Source organism: Pinus tabuliformis, chromosome J (genome assembly GCF_031772625.1).
Source record: "Pinus tabuliformis cultivar Carrire ecotype Pingquan chromosome J, CPIR1, whole genome shotgun sequence".
Taxonomy (NCBI): domain Eukaryota; kingdom Viridiplantae; phylum Streptophyta; class Pinopsida; order Pinales; family Pinaceae; genus Pinus; species Pinus tabuliformis.
Genome location: NC_142295.1, coordinates 290,507,429 through 290,525,187, shown reverse-complemented (window position 1 = coordinate 290,525,187; position 17,759 = coordinate 290,507,429).

The following is a 17,759-nucleotide window of genomic DNA, read 5'->3' as shown; positions in this document are numbered from 1 at the left end:
AGCCCCTTTAGACCTCATAGAAGAGCTCTATATATAGGAGAGAAGAAGAGAGGATGAGTCAGCTTGAGACTGACATAAAGCTGCCTTGTGTCCTCTCCCTCTTTAGTTAATCTTCAGTTCTTGAGTCCACTTGGAGATCCTTGCTTACACATGGTGATCAAGTACCTCTTACTCATCACAGGGCGAATCTCATGAACCAAGTGTCAGTTTGGAAGCTTCCTGGGAAATTGACACCTTGCAGAATGACTGTGCCACTTGGCCAATCTCGCCCAGCGCAGGTAGCCTTCATTGCTTTTGACTTTCAGCGCAGGTACAAGGAAGAGCAGTTGACATTCAGCGCAGTTGCTCAGTGGAGTAGCTGACATGATCCAAAATTAGCCTGTTTTGAAGTGTTTTCAGGTGGAGAACTGATTGGAAGTGCTGTTGTTCGATGACCTTGTTCTTTTAGGGGTAAGAACAACATGTTTAGGGACTGAGGATCCCTGTAATTATTGACATTTCATGCTCCATGTCACGAGGCACAAAAATGTCTATAACAGTTGCCCCCTAAAGCATGAGGCCGTTTATCGGGTGAAATGCTTTATCTAGAGGGTCCGAAGTTCATTCCAGTGCTGAGGATGCGCCCTGTAATACAATACAATACAATACATTATTTTTCATTCTATTTTCATGATCTAGCTGAGGCGGGCATTCCCATGCTCAGCTTTTATAAATACATTTTGGTACATATGACAGACGATCGTCTGGAGGTAGACTGATAATTTTCTGCTGAAATTATCACCCTTTGAGTAGGATGATCATCTGTTGCAATGATGTACATGACAAATGCTTTTATATTTCCTGAATATATATCGCAGCCCGGATGGATGAAACTAGATCCGGGGTCTTCAAACTCATTCGATCTTCACTCTAAGTACAAGTCGATCCATGTGAGAATTGCGCTGAAGTCGAACATGGAAAGACATCGCTTGATTACCGGTCAATAATGAAAACCGTTAACAAGCGCGAGAGGAATCACCAATAATGACGATGACCCTCAAGGTACTGCAGTACAATTCACGTGGCGTGAATAAAGGACTTGGCGTCGAACGCCACGCAAAATCTTCTGGTCGAAGGTCATTGATGTATACCTGTCGCCGGAAGTGAGAAACTTGCCATTGAGGCATGCAAGCTTCAAAGTACTGATGGGGGTGTTCCTAGATCAACTTCTTGGATAATGAGCTGAAGTCGACAAGAAGCGATCCATCAAAGGAGGGCCTTAATGAATCCCACATCAATGACACGGAACGGAGCTAATGACTTTAGTGGAGGTGAAAACAAACTGTGACATATGATTCAGGGTGGCAATCATGAATGGATGAAGGATAATGTATGGCAGTGGATGGGACACGGTTGACACTTTCAGAATGACCCCTCTTGAACATATAACGACACTGATGCGATGGATCGGTAGCATTACCCCAAATGTGGATGGTTTGGCGAGGACCATGGTGATGAGACCGGTGAATGAAACAACCCAACCCGATGTGGTACGGAAGAAAAGTGTCATGTTCAAGAGCGACTTGCTACCATTAAGCTTTGATGTTCTCCCAATGTTTCCCCAGTCATTTCTGACCAGTACCTCTTTATTTTTGTCAAGCTTGAGGAGGATAACATATGCTTGTTCTATAACCTGCCCTTCGGGCAAGCCCATCGCTATGATTTAACGAGCTTAGCGATAGGGAAACTCGTTCTCGTCTAAAGACAAGTTTGTCGCTATTTAATGAATTTAACGAGTCTAACGACAAGGATAACTCGGTCCTTTTCATTTTTAGAGAGTCTGAAAAGGTACATAAAGTCAACTCCAAAATTCCTTTTTCGTCATCTAATCCCTTAAGTCCGAAAAAGTATAAAACAATACAGAAGGGATGAATTTTCGATTGCTTTAACGAGCCGAACAAGACAAGCGCTCGATCTTTTTGTGTAATAATCCCTCAGGTCCAAAAGATTAAAGTCTAAAAGAGGGATAGCTCTTCCGGTCGCTTTAACGAGCTGGAAGGCCAAAACTCGGCAAACTTTTCATATTTTACGAGTCAGTGAAAAGAGCTCAAAGAAGACTCGTCTTTTGAGGAACGAGTGATAAACAGGGATAGCAACAGATTCCAGGTACAAGTTGGAATATTCCAATCACGGCAGTGTCACAAGGATGGCTAAGTGAAATCACTCTTCGCAGCTGTTTCTCAAAAGAGGTAAACACACAAATGGAGGTGAATGATCGGCCAAATGAACAGTGGAGGTGACGGTGCACAAACACGACCAAGGCTTTTATGGCTGATGAATTTACGATCTCAGAAGGGTATTTACCGGTTCATTTTTTCTGAATGAGCTTGAACTCTAAAGGAAAGCCTGCTCATAAACTTATGTTTATTTTTTAACGAGCATGAACTATGCGCTAAAACTGCTCGGATCTTGCGTTTATTTTTTAACGAGCATGAACTATGTGCTAAAACTGCTCGAAGATAAGTTTGCATGCCCCCAGCATAATAATGCATGTCAAAGGAGGGTGCCCCCCCCAAGCTTCATTGCATTCAACTTGGTGATTGGAATGAAGGTTTACCTTTGAATTTTGAAAAGGGGACTTGTTTCATTTTTTAATGAGGTTGACATAGTAAAAGAACTATCCTCATAACTCCTTGTTTCATTTTTTAACGAGGTTGACACGAGATAAGAACTGTCCTCGGATCTTCATTTTTTAACGAGGTTGACCTGAGATAGGAACTATCCTCGGAGCCGACAAAATATCTAGGAATCTTCCGAATCCAACCAGAAGATTGGATTAGATTTCATTTTGTAGGTTTCCACTGTGGCCACTTCCGCCAGATTGCTTGTAGGCGGTAGGGCGAAAGTACCCATTAAGACAGGGTCTTTTAGGAAACCTACTCCGATATTTTTGAAAAAATGATTCCTTGCATGGATCATTGGAATGCTTCCTGTAACTTGTGAACTGTTGGGGAGAAAAGTTTGTTGGTCGACGATTGTAATTCCTTCTTGGGAGGGAAATGCAATCCTCCTGAAATAGGTCGACACAACCGCGGCCATGGCATAGATCCAGGGCCTTCCTAGTAGGATGTTGTAATCGAGGTTCCATCAATTACTTCAACATCAATTCCTACTGTTTTTCCCCCAGTTCAACTTGCAAGTTACTTAAAATCCCGTATGGAGTGTATGATCGTCCATCAAATGCTTTTAACGTCGTTGACGATTTCGACAAGGGTGGTGAGCCTAAATCTTTCCAGCAACTCATCGACATAAGACATGTAGATGCCCCCTCATCAATAATTGTTCGATGAACAGTTTTGTTGAGGGCTTTCACTTGAATAAGGAAAGCTAGTTGAGCTGGTAACTGAGGGTCATATCCTTTATGATCAAAGGCCACAAGATTGGAATCCATTGGGCCAATCCCACTTATTGCTGATAATAAAGCTTGCTCTTGGGAGGGGCAATTTTGTTGTACTTCAAGTGTCGACATAGTGGATGGCGATTGGGCCGGGTCCTTTACTATATTATAATTCTGTGCTCCTTTGGCACGAGGATTAAATGTCGATTTGTGTACTACTCCCTTTGGCGACTTTATCATCGGCTCAGGAACGATGGGTGGCACAACTTTGGTCAAAGCTGTCGTCGAACTACTAGGTTGTTCATTAGCCTTGTTATTCGACAGCCATGGATTCTCGTAATCTTTATTCCTTGTCAAAGCATTATTCTGCTGCTTTGAGGTAGACAACATAAGCACTTGGGATCGGGAAGCATTTTGATTAGCAACCAGATTTTGACCAGGATTAGGAAACGGATCAGTCAACACCGCTGAGGTTTTCGGACTCTTAAAGAATCTTTTAAGCTCAGCTTTGCATGGACAATCTGCTGTCCAATGATCCTCATCGCATATATGACACCCCGAAGGGGGTTTCCCTTTTCTCCCTTTCTTTTTCTTCTTGTCTCCTGGTTGCTTCAGTTGTTTGCCCTTGTCGTCCGACACGGCACTTACTTCCGAGGCAAGAAGTTCTTCATTTGCATTTTGATTCGAAGTCTTACGGGTTTTCTTAGACGAATCCCGTGTTGATTTTGCATTTGCAGTGCCAATCACACCATCGCCGGCATGAGAGTCACTATTTGATCTAGGAGGGGGAGGAATTGAAAATTCTGGTCTAGGGGCGTCAGGTATCTTGTCATAGAGCGTGCCAGACTGAGTATATACTAAGTCTAAATACTGGGCACGAGCAATAACTTGCTCCTCTGTTACGACGCCTCCCTTGGCCACATCTTCTGTTATAGCAGGAAGAAGCGACTTTATAAACCACTCAGCTAAAAGCTGATCTGGAACATAAGTCTTTACCATTCTGCGACGACGACGCCACTCATGTATATGATCTGATATATGTGTGGCCGTTGTCTGCTTGAAATTGGTCAAGATCTCTGTTCCAGTTTCGTACCTTATAGGTAACTGAAAGTGTGTTAAGAAAGTCGTGGCTAGGGAACTAAAATTGTCGAAAGAGGCTCTAGGTAACTCAATATACCATTTAGCCGCCGGACCAGTCAATGTCCTCTGGAAAAGGCGAAGCCTTATCGAATCATCATTCAAGGTATTCGACGAACACCACAGATGGAATGTCATCACATGATTCGACGGGTCTTCGCCAGGATTTCCATTGAATTTAGAAATGTCCGAAGGAAGTTTGTGAGGAATCACTGGCCACCAATGGCCATAGGCGATTGGATCGTTCGTCAATCGATGTAAATCTGGTAATTCTAGAGTTGCCACGAATGGCAACTGCTGATTCAGGTTTGGTGAGGCGTACCCAGGATACAATGGAATCGCCTGAGCAGTAGGCCTTTGCATACCAGCATAATGCAACTGATGTTGATATGACTGATATGGCTGGTGGGCTTGGCCACTATAAAGTGGTTGATTTAACCCGTTCTGAATACAGGGTTGCCCACTATTCGCAAAGATCTATTGTTCAGATCCCTGGTACACCTGTTGAAACTGAGGTTGTTGGTATTGCACCATCCATGGTTGCGAAGCCATGTTTTGCTGTGCGATACTAACCGACGGACCAAGATGCGGGGTTATGGTTCCCGTTTGTATCTGTGTCGTCCCGGCAGTTGGCGATTGTGGTTGTGTTGCAGGGTCAAGGGGCTGTTGCATTACAACTTGGGGTTGACATACAATAGGCATCGATTGAACTTGCGACACAGTTACAATTGCTGGCGTCGTCGGGATGCTAGACATAGGTACACATTGTTGCATGGAATATACAACTCTCGGTTGTTGGGGCAACATAGGCACCCAACCACTCGTCGTAACTTCAGTCAAACCTGAATGCGGTTGAAAACTGCCGTATGGGTATCCTCCCGGAGGGGGAAGTGAAAGGGCATATTTCCCCCCATACGGTAACAATTCGGAGCTCAAGGGTATAGATTGCCTTTGAGGACTGGATGGTCCAAACTGATTTCCAAAGGGATCAATTTGTCTAGTTTCAACATAAGAATTACCGGGTATTATACCGGAAGAACAAACTGGAACAGACCAAGTTGTCATAATAGTCCCTGGGTGGACTCCTTCTAGCTGTTGAGAGCTAGTCGGGACAGCTGGTATGCCGGCAAACATCGTCGGAGTGACAGCAGGAGCTTCTGCTGTCGCCGTGTCATTTGGCACAGTCCCAGATGTCGACGGTTGCTCAGACATTTTAAGTCTATCCAATAAACTGCCTAACGATTCTACAGGAACTTCCACTGGCGATGGACAAACTTCTGATGCAGAAGGAAAAAGAGTGGTGCCTACTCCAAAATGAGTTGGAGTATTTGCTTGCTGGTCCTCTACGATTTCCTCTATTGCAATCAGACCAGGAGGAAGAGGAAGACCGTCAGGTCCGTAAAAGATTTCTGGTGCCGAAGAAGGGGTTGCTTCGACAGCGACAGTTGTTTGAGCAACAAGACTCTGTGGACCGGTTTCAGATGGAACTGGTTCAGTTATGCAAGTACTTGTCCTCAGACTAGGATCAGTACAACTGTCCCTCTGTTGCTGTTGAACTTCTTCAATAGAGGCAGGGATTCCAGAAATATTAGGAGTGACCAGAATCTCAGATGTTGTTGGAACTGTTGTTCTAACTTTAATGGGAGATTTTGACCCGGTCAAGCGAGTTTGCTTCGTCCGTACTAGTCTCGATTCCGGAGACAAAGGCGGTTGACTCACAAGCCTCCCTGAACGACGGGGTTTTAATTGACTTTCCTCCACGGTTGCGGATTACTTGATCAACTAAAATAAAAAGGGGAATTATGTTTCCGTATTGAATGAATTTTATTAGACGCTTTTAGACACAACTTTGCTTTTTCATGTTTTAAGAGTCGAGAAAAAGCTAAAGATGACTCTAGTCGCCTTCGATGTATTAACGAGCCCGAAGTGACAAATGCTCGGCTGGACCTTTTCAGTTATAGAGTTTGAAAAGGGCCAAAAGAAACTGCTCTGGAGATCTAGGCAGAGGGTGTGCCAAACCTTTCGCGAAACCACAGAATACGTTTTACGGTACGGGTGGTCGATCTTCGTGAATGCTGTGTTCACTGCATCGCGATTAGTAGGGCGGTCGACACGGCTTCCTAAGGATAAAGGATAAAAGCCTATAGGGGTCTCCCAATATACGCGACGGTACGCGGGAGCACAAGTCCGTATTAGTGCTATCGTCCCTCAGGAGGAATCACCCACCTTCGTAGAGATCGACAGTCACTACGTTTAACGACGCCGGAACACGTCTCTACCTAGACCTCTATTGTGAGCGTTATGTTACAATGCGTTTTTAGATTCATTCAATATATTTTAAGTTGATCTTGTTTATCAGTTTGTCTTTCAGGATCACCACGAGATGTATTGGTACAAATTCCTAAATGCAGCTAAAATGATAAGCAAGCTTTCACAATCCTTTTAGCTTTGAAAATCCTAACTACTGAGGGGAGAGAAAAAAACAATATCTTTCCACACAGAGCACCAAGCACAAACTAATGCACTTTCTCCTAGATCAGACACCCAAACTTATCAAAATGCAAATGCAAGATGCATGTATTTCTTTTCTTTTCCTTTTAATGTTGATGTAGACAAAAGGAAAACTGTTGTATGACTTTCGAATTCAATTTGAAGCGTAAACAAACCAGTTTTTCTAAAATGAAAAGACGCTTTACAGGTACTTGTTTCAACACTAAAAATATATGAATTCAAACCATAAAGTGAAAAACAAACAAACTCAAACAGCCATGAACAGTAATAAAACTAGCTCATAAGATCACAAAGACACTTTTACAGTTCAGGATCTAAGAGGTCACAGCTATACTGGTTCGCTTTTCACAATGGGAAACTGTAACTGCAACAAGAAATACTGAAAGAACATTCACAGTTTCATCACACAACTGAGGCGGAATAATGTCAAGGAGAAGTGGCTTACAGCAAGTACAATAACCAGCAAGCAATCAGCCAAAAACAAGTGCAAACAGGGCCAAGACACAACAGGAAGACTGAGAAAGACAAGGGCTAACTGGACCAGCGCAGGTTCTAGTCTGCCAATTTCACTCTCAGCGCAGTTCCCGAAGGGAGTACCTGCGCTGCAATGCAGACTGCCTATGTACAGCCTGCACTGACTCACGAGAGTTTCGTCTACAAAGAATTCCGGGTCATAAAAAGCTCAAAAATGCACTGTTTTTGATGAAATAAAAAGCTATAGGTCAAGTACAGGCTAAGGGATGATCAAGAGGATGAATATCTATCACAAAGAGTAAAGAGTCTTTTGTAGATAAGCTCTTCAAATCTTGAATCTGCTCAGTAAATGAGCAAGAGTAGCAGTCCCTCTACTTCGCTTTTGATATAGTCAAAAGCTTTTCGATTTGGTACTCTTTTCTTCAAGAAATGAATAGCAAAATACTACAAACACCAACAAGATACTAGGCTCCCCAGCGGAGTCGCCATTTTGTTGTGGGGAAAAGTATCCGATGCGGATGACCCTATCCCTACTCTAAAGGTGACAGTCTTTAGCAACAACTGAAAGTAAAGCTTTGATGTTTTCCTTTATGAAAGTACAGAGAGGGGGAAGAAATGATCAACCAACCTGGTATCCTTCGCTTAGTTGATCTTGATCCTCTCTCTTTGTCTCTTGTTCCCAGTTCCTTGCTCTCTTTGCCGGTCCAGCTACACACAAGCCCTGCACAAACGAGAGAGGAAACTACAAGATACAAGTACTCATAACTGATGCATGGATTAGAGTGAATCAAATATACATGTAAATACAATACATCAATGCAATACAAGTATATAGGAGAACATGCAAAACTTTATTGATAGAAGTAACAGGGTTCTGAGAAAGTTACAACCAATGATGGCTCCAATCCAGCAGCACCTCCCCAGCAGCAAGAACTCTCCTCTTCACCTCTAGTAAAACAATCACCCAATAGCTCTAACTGTAATCCAACAGCACCTCCTTGCTTTACACAAAATTCCAGCCCCTTTAGACCTCATAGAAGAGCTCTATATATAGGAGAGAAGAAGAGAGGATGAGTCAGCTTGAGACTGACATAAAGCTGCCTTGTGTCCTCTCCCTCTTCAATTAATCTTCAGTTCTTGAGTCCACTTGGAGATCCTTGCTTACACATGGTGATCAAGTACCTCTTACTCATCACAGGGCGAATCTCATGAACCAAGTGTCAGTTTGGAAGCTTCCTGGGCAATTGACACCTTGCAGAATGACTGTGCCACTTGGCCAATCTCGCCCAGCGCAGGTAGCCTTCATTGCTTTTGACTTTCAGCGCAGGTACAAGGAAGAGCAGTTGACATTCAGCGCAGTTGCTCAGTGGAGCAGCTGACATGATCCAAAATTAGCCTGTTTTGAAGTGTTTTTAGGTGGAGAACTGATTGGAAGTGCTGTTGTTCGATGACCTTGTTCTTTTAGGGGTAAGAACAACATGTTTAGGGACTGAGGATCCCTGTAATTATTGACATTTCATGCTCCATGTCACGAGGCACAAAAATGTCTATAACACCATGCCTCTAAATTAAACATAAATTATGGCCTATGACCATCCTTCAGCTCATTAAACCTCTCTTTTTGCATTAGATATGTATCTTTAACTTTAATATATTCATTAGGAAGGTTTACAAATAATTACATATTTTTACCTAATATTATTTATTTTTGTGGAATATTATGAGAATATTGGGCAGATTATGAAGATTTGGAGGAGGAGAAAATTTAGGGACTTCCTCCCTACTATAGGAGGATCACTATTAAATAATAATCAGCAAGATATTATGGAATTATGGCACAGATTGTGGAACTCTAATGTGTTAAACACATACATGGCAGAAAAAGAAGATGAATGATAGTCATGAGAGAGTATCTATTATTAACAAATGATATAAATTTATAGTACATTGATATGACCTTTGGTTTCGTATTCCAAGGTCTCTTGGACTTCCTTAGACTATTCAGTTTCCACACCAACCCTTAGAGGATTAGGTGTCCAACATTCCCCCCCTTAATACGAAGAGTTATGTATGAGTCCAAGAAGAGAGCTGTAGTATAAAACGTGAAAAAATGCATGGCAACACTAGGCTAAATGTGCTCTCTAAAATGTTGGTATAAGGGAGGTGGCTTAAGGATGACCACCAACACTGGAATGCTTAGTGCAGTTCCCATAACTCTTCCAAGTCTGGCATGAAGCTCAGGTCTTCTACTAGAGGAAGTGCTCTTGATTTTTTGAAGAGGGAAACCTTCAACCAATAAAGGGTGGTCTCACCTCACATAAAAGGGAGAATCTCAACCTCAAAAGGGAGGTCTCAACCTGTGATGGTTTAAGGATTACCACCAACTCTGGAATGCTTAATGAAATTCCTGGAACTCTTCCAAAACTGGCAAGAAGCTGAAGTCTTCTGCTAGAGGAAGTGCCCCCAATTCTTTGAAAAGGCATCACCAACTGAAGGCATGATCAGGGGCATCTTTGTCTTTGGATACAACTCTGAATCTGGTATGGCAGGCTGTGGCTCAAGCTCACTTGATGTGGCTTTGAAGCTTGTAAATGACCATCATTTCCCCCCTGTCAGATACAAGGTGAGATGATGGAGAAAACTAAACTACAAGACTATTCAATACTCTAGAAAAATTTCGGACATATGACTAAAATATCTTCTTGACTATTGATGCCCATTTCCAAGAAGCAATCAAATCCAAGATGAATTTTTGTTCTTGCAGGAGGTTTGTTTTTGAAGCATCTGTTTAAAAAATGATTGGTTTTATGACAATTTTTACATGGATGAAGATCAAAACAGTGATATTTCATATGGCCAACTTGGTCACAGTGTTGGCATTTAACAACTTGGTGTGGCTGCTGTGGAAGAGGATCAGAATTTGGAACATTTGAAGGTGAACTGCCATGAAGGAATCCAAAATTCTGAAACTAAATGGGCTTTGAGTAATCTAGAATATGAAAGGAAACCTCCTTTTCATATCCAAGACTTGTTTTGTGCTTGTTATGGACAAGCTCTTCCCAAGGTTTGATGATGGGCTTGGGAAGAGAAAACTCAACTTCTACATCTGCATGTACAACTGCTGCTTCATTGGGTACTAAATCTGAATGAACTTCAACAATATTGACTTGCTGCTAATGGTTGGTTGTCTCAATGTTCTGAACAAAAACGGGTTCAAAATGATGTATATTTTGATGTAGCTCTTCTTGTTGGAATTGAGATTCAAGATACAAAAAGTCAATTTTCTCATGTGCATTTTGCAGAAAAATTTTGATATCATAAAGTGTATCAGACCTAATTTTTACCATTCCATCAATAGTAGGATGAATTAGGATATTTAACAATTCTAATGTATCATTAATTCTAGCCATTGTCTGAGCAAATAAATGGAGGCTCAACACTCCCAGTGGAGACTGTAGCAAGGCTAGAGAAACCCCAGCTTTTGAATATTTCAAAAATGAAGAATACTAGTTGTGCATCAAACCGTCATTTAATATATAATGCAAGCATAAATGTCTCTTAAATAATTTAGTGATGCCACTCATAGAATTTCCTTCTTCAGACCTATGCATGAAATAGTTTGGATCCCTCGACCAATGTGAGATTCACTACATTAGTTGGTAACTTTAGTCAGGCCCAAATTTCAGACCAGACTTTCAGAGGTGATAGAAAATCCAACCAACAATCAACAAATGATGCAATGATTTTTTATAAACAAAATAAATGAATTGTAGCTTCTTCCATTTCACCAACAATGGCCTAGAACTCCAAGCAGTTAGCACAAGATCCAAAATTGAGCCTCTATAAGGTGATATACAACCTCAATCCCCTTGAATAATTGTGGCCTTCGAATAGACTATAACTTGCCCAAACAAATATCCAACACTAGTCCAGACTTGGGAGTGAGGGGATTCGACCCTCTTTCCTCCTTTGAATCACACCAGAATTGTGATAATCAACTAGCTTTAATTGAGGAAAACCTTGTGATGATTAATCTTCAAGAAATTGTTCTGCTATCTTCAGGAATGCTCGGCTAGGCTCATTAAAATTGCATTGTTCACTAACTAGTCTAAGCAAACATGTCTCTGGTGAGAATCATTAGTGAAAATGAAAATTACCTCACACATGGCGAAGGCTTCTTAAGGTCAGAATCGTCACCTCTACATGCATGAGGGTTCTGAAGTTGATTTGTTGCCTGGTTCATTCAATTTCGTTTCTCTACCTCCCACAGTCACTGGTTCTGGGGAGCCCCCTTGGAGTTCGAACCTGCGACATGGTGAATTTCAATCGTTGGCCACGCAGAAGATTCACATCCATGAATTGAAGGGATGGATTCACCTCCCACTGTGGTCGCCAAATGCTTGAAGCTTCCAGGGAAGAAGCTGAATGCAAAAGAATGCTTGATGAGAAATCAAATTTCAGGCATAAGCAGGTAATGCTTGAAGCTTATGACCAGCGGTGTAATGCTCTGATTTAGAACCCAATTTCTTTATACCACACACATGCAAGGTCACAAGGCTCCATCAAGTTTTAGGAAGTTCCACTACGATGCATACATTTAATGGGACTCTACACAACGCAGGAAATACATTCATTCGATCGAATCATTGGAAAAGCAAAGATTGAATGTAGGTGTCAATACAAATAATCCAACGCACACTAGAGAAACTGACTAGCTGGCTTAGTGTGCATATGATCAGTATTTAATATAGCTTATAACTATTCTCTCAGGTATACAAATTTCTAACCAAAGAATATAAAATGAACAAATAAGGTCACCGAATTCAAATATTTGAAAGCAAGAAGCCACCTTTCAATACTATACGTTGTCACCTCAAATACTCAAGGAGGCCAAGAAGCTATCATGGGAGGAGTGCCTCACACATAAGAATTGGAAGGTCCAGAACGATGGAAATATCGATCTCGTAGCACTCTGCGATAGCATTACCGATCCCAAGGATCCACGTCTCAGAGAAATTGGTTCATTTTTCAAGAAGGCAGTATTTGACTCAAATGCACCAGTCCAAGAAAAGGCGTTGGATGCATTGATTACATATTTACGTGTAGCAGATGCAGATATTGGAAGGTATGAAATGAGAAGAATGCCTCATAATGAGGGGAGGTGCAATAACCACTAAAACTTCTGCAAAGAGCCAAAAGGTTGGCAACTCTCCAGCCAGGTCAGGGAGTGGCAGTGGGAGCAGAATGCCTCACAATGAGGGGAGGTGCAATAACCACCATAGGAGTTAACACAATAATGGAGGGAGCATTATCTAATATTCAACAATCATATGACAGAGGTAGATTTATGACTGTTGGGTGGTAATATAGGCGGTAGTATTAAATAGCCAACATTATATGGGGATACATAGTGGATACACGTATATGCGGTAGTTATATATATATATATATATATATATATATATATATATATATATATATATATATATATATATATATATATATATATAGATATATATATTAAAACATAGTTAACAAACCACAACTATTAGATAACGTAATGGGAGGCATTTTGGATGCACTCGGTGTTAATAACACATCGTGGAGGTATGCCAGCGTTATATGTAGGAGCAGAGTTGAGTGTAGTCAATGGTAATACCACAATCGAACTTACATTCATGCACAGGGAATCACCAACGTTCAGATTCAATATGCCGCTCGGTCTCTTCTACGCATCAGTCTCATAGTAGTGAGGTCGAGAGTGTAGGCTTGAGCACAAGAATAAACATCTGACAAGATAGGAACGTCAGAGTCGTGAGCAGGTTTGAGTAGGAAGGGGCGTTAACTTCAAGTTTCTAGAAGTCACAGAATGAACGAACCCTCTTAAAATAACCAAGTAATTAGACCATATCAGTAGGCCACAAAACCAGTGGCTCACAATAAATAGGCAGAGCAGGAATACACTTGCAGCTTTGATACCATGTTAAACACATACATGGCAGAAACAGAAGATGAATGATAAGCATGAGAGAGTAACTATTATTAACACTCTTATACTGTGGTTCTTATCGGCGGTTATTGGCGGTTCTTATCTGCGGTTCTTCGGTGAATTCTTTGTTCAGATCTGCGGTTCTTCGGTGAATGCTTTGTTCAGATCTGCGGTTCTTATCTGCGGTTCTTCGATCTGCGGAACGAGGTTTAGCTGCGCGGAACTTCATACTTCATATCTCTTGATGAGCTTGGTGAAACTTCATATCTCTGGATCAGATCTATTGTTGAGCTGGGCGAAACTTCATATCTCTTGATCAGATCTTCTCTTGATCAGATCTATTGTGGAGTTAGCTTTCGGTATAGATCTGCGGCATTGAATTGAATCTGCACTATAGATCTGGTGCAGATCTGCGGTATAGATTTGGGGCCTGCTCGCATTTACAGTTTATTTCACGGCTAGGTTTTAGATCCGAGGCTAGATCTAGGCGGCTAATTTCTGCGGTCAAGATCTAGATCTAATCTTATCTTCTGTCTTATTTGTCTGCCGCTGGGTTCTACGAGCAAGTAAAATATGGCTCCGAGCTTCGCAAAAATAACTGGTGGCTCATCCGCCTCTGGAGGGCAATCTCCTGCCCATATCGTGAGTGAAGCCCCAGCTCCCACTATCCGAGTGGTCCAGGACTCACTCGATGAAGCTTTGAAGTTCTCCGAAAGTGCCCTAATTTGCCGTTCAATGGTTTTTGGCCGCGGCTGATAGCACTTCACAATTGGATCTCGGAGGTATGGAAGCCTATCATTTCTGATGAAATTAATATCTACCCCTGTGCTAGAGGTTTCTTTATAGTAGATTTCGAAAATCCTGAAAGCAGACAATGTATTCTAGATTCCGGCCCTTGGTTTTGGGAAAACTCAGGCCTATTCATGAAGCCATGGAACCCATCATTCGATCCCTCTACAGCAGTGATAACCTCAGCACCAGTTTGGGTGAGATTGCCAAGCCTACCCTTGCATCTCTGGAATCTCTCCTCACTAAAATCCATCGGAAATGCAATTGGGAAATTTTACTGCAGGTGCCCAGAAACAGAGGAATATGCCAGAACCACCTATGCACGCATCTGTGTGGAAATGGATTTCAGTGCCGGATTCCCAGCTGAAATAAACCTAACAAGTAAAGACTATGTGTGGAACCAGAAGCTTGATTATGAAAGTGTCCTCTTCAGATGTCGATCGTGCTTTGAGACGGGGCATCTAGCCAAAAATTGCCCAAAAGCCTCTGAGAAAAATTTTGCTAGAAAAAACCACCACAGATCTACATGGTGGGAAGGAGCACAAAAAGAACACTACACTGTCATCAAAGAAGAAGAATATTCTAGAGAAAATGAGTCACAAGAAATCAAGGAAGAAGGAAACAACTCTCAAAACAAGCAATGAGAAAGCCCGCCCCAACAAATCAACAGTTATGAGGATTTGAATACCGCGGAAAATAAATCTTCATTTAACAGCAAAGCAGATCTCCTAAACCAAACTTCTTCTCCGGCTATTTTCAAAAGAACGAACACAATAGATCGCGAAGCTAAGACACCAATGTCCCAAGAACCAGAAGAGATGAAGGAGATGCAAGACAAAGGAAGTTGGAAGACCGTAGAGAAAAGAAAGAAAGCTACAACACCAATCTCGCCAAGAAAGACGAGGAGCCAAACAAGTAAAAATTAAGAAAATTGTAGGTCCGATAGACCAATTTGGTCTCAGTGGACGTTAACCATCATCATCATCATCATCATCAACAAATGATATACATTTAAGTACATTCATATGACCATTGGTTTTTCATTCCAAGGTCTCTAGGACTTCCTTAGACCATTCAGCTTCCACACCAACCCTTAGAGGATTAGGTGTCCAACACAATGATTGGGAAAATCTAGGAATGTGTTCCCTGCCATTTAATGCAGATTCCTAGTATTGGGAACCGATCCACTAATCAAGGGATTTTGGTTGGGAAATATTCCTCCTTTCGTGGGGAATGATTCCTAATAATTTCTTATAAGTACCAAGTTGAATTTTCCTCTAGGCGGGATTTTTATTAATGTTCTTGTGGAGAGAACTCATATTTCTGCAACTCCATTGTATTTTCTTGCAGGGATGTAATTGTATTGATGAAAATAATGAAGATTGGTGTCATGTTCAGCTTCTAACTTTTGTTCTCCTCCATAGGTCTTTGAGTTTCCTTGGGCTTGGCCATCCCAGGAGCCTCAGAGCCCTTTTCTATCATTTTCTTTCCTTCTTTTCACTTCTTATTCACATGCATCTCTTGTTTTTATTTCTTTCTATTTCTGCATTTAGTATTAATGATTTCTTGTTGTAGGATTGGGTTAAATGGTTGATGTAAGTTATTTTTTAGGTTCACAAACATAATTTCATCCTTGGAAAATCTTTGGAAGGTCACAGTAATCATTGAACTACTTGGATTAGCTTTCTTATTCCCAAACCTAGATTTTTGGAACCCCTTTGTGGCAAACAACAGTAAATTTTTGCTATTTGTTATAGCATGATAACGAGCTTCAATCGATTTGGTTCCAATTGCATTATATCAAAAAAAAATTCTATTTAATACCAAAATTTACCCCATTGCATTTTCACTTGATTAGGTTAGGCATTTGATAGATTTACTAGCTCACTAGTTCTCGAAATTTTGGGTTTTAGACTAGTAATTTTCTGCGATTTTTTAGAGAATGCTAACGAGCTTCAATCAAGTTCATTCCACTTGCATTAGATAAAAAAAAATTCTATCTAATAACAAAATTTACCCCATTACATTTGAACTTGATTAGGTTAGGCATTTGATAGATTTACTAGCTCACTAGTTCTCGAATTTATGATTTTTTTTAGTAATTTAATAATTCTTTCCCATGTATAGATGGATTTGAAGATAGATGCAGACAATAATATGTGTTGCAGGAGCTTCTACGTTGCAAGGAGACCTCATCTCATTCACTTCATCCAAGCCTCATCCACCCATGTCGCCAAAATCCACTAAAGTCTCAATCCAAATTCTTGTTTTATGAGCAAAAATTGACATTTCCATTATCCACCCTTCCCAAGCTCCATTCCACCTTCTAGAACACTTCCTAAGATTTTGACTTGCTTTTTGTAATAAAATAGGGGATATTGTAGACATCCTATAGGAACTAGTACTTTCGGTAGACATCCTGTAGGGAAACCTGTAGTGGCCTGTTTTGAGCCCAAATTGAGAAAAATAATCACTAGAAGCCAGGATTAGGCCCCTACTTGCCCTCCAAGCCATATTAACCATTGTACTTCTTTTCCTCCACACTTGTCTCCCCTTCTAAAGAACCAAGCAAGATTAGCATTTACATTTTTCAAGCAAAAAGGTAAAAGAAAAAAATTTATTTTATATTTATTCATGCACACAATAGTTAGAGCTCTCTAGATCAGATTCCATGCTTAGCTAGCTTAAATCATCACATGTGATAAATAGGGTTAAGTTAGGTTTCTTTTACATTTAGTTCATGATATTTATGAAATTAGAATATGTTTCTTTCCTTGTACTTTATTTCTTGCAATAGGTTAGGGTTTCCATTTCAGTTCATTTTCTACAATTAGTTTAGGGTGAGATTTCAATACAAGCACTCCATTACATCATGACAGCAAAGGAAGGACGCATTGTATGCTACACATATAGTGCCAATACCTCTTAAGTTTGTACAAACCCTAGGTTGATAATTAAAATTCGGTAGCCTTGGGCGTTGCAACATTCTTGTTGCAATACCGAGGCTCATCACCACATTCACCTTGAGTGCTAATCGCCAGATAACCACTCCATGTGAACGTGACCACCTTTGACTGCGACATTTGTTGTGACCACCACCATCTGCCTAAATAGTTAGACCCTAACTGCGTCATGTGACCAGTATGGTTGACATTTTTTGTAATCACTGGGGGGGTTATCAGCAGAATTACCTTCCTACAATTTCACCCACCGCGTAGAGAAATTTCACCCAGTTAGCACATTTTGGGGTGAAATTGTAGGATCATGCCGAATTTGGTGCAATTTGTGGAGCGAATAGTGGAGAAAATAGGAGAGGTCATAATGTCTCCAGTTTTTGACTAAAATGGGTGCAAAAAGAGGCTAGATAGCTATTTTTGGATATTGTGGACTCATTGGAACAATTTTCAGGATGAAAGGAGCACTTCTGGATAAGCTTTTTACAAATTTAAGCCTATGGGTGCCATGGTCAACTGGAGTGTTGAT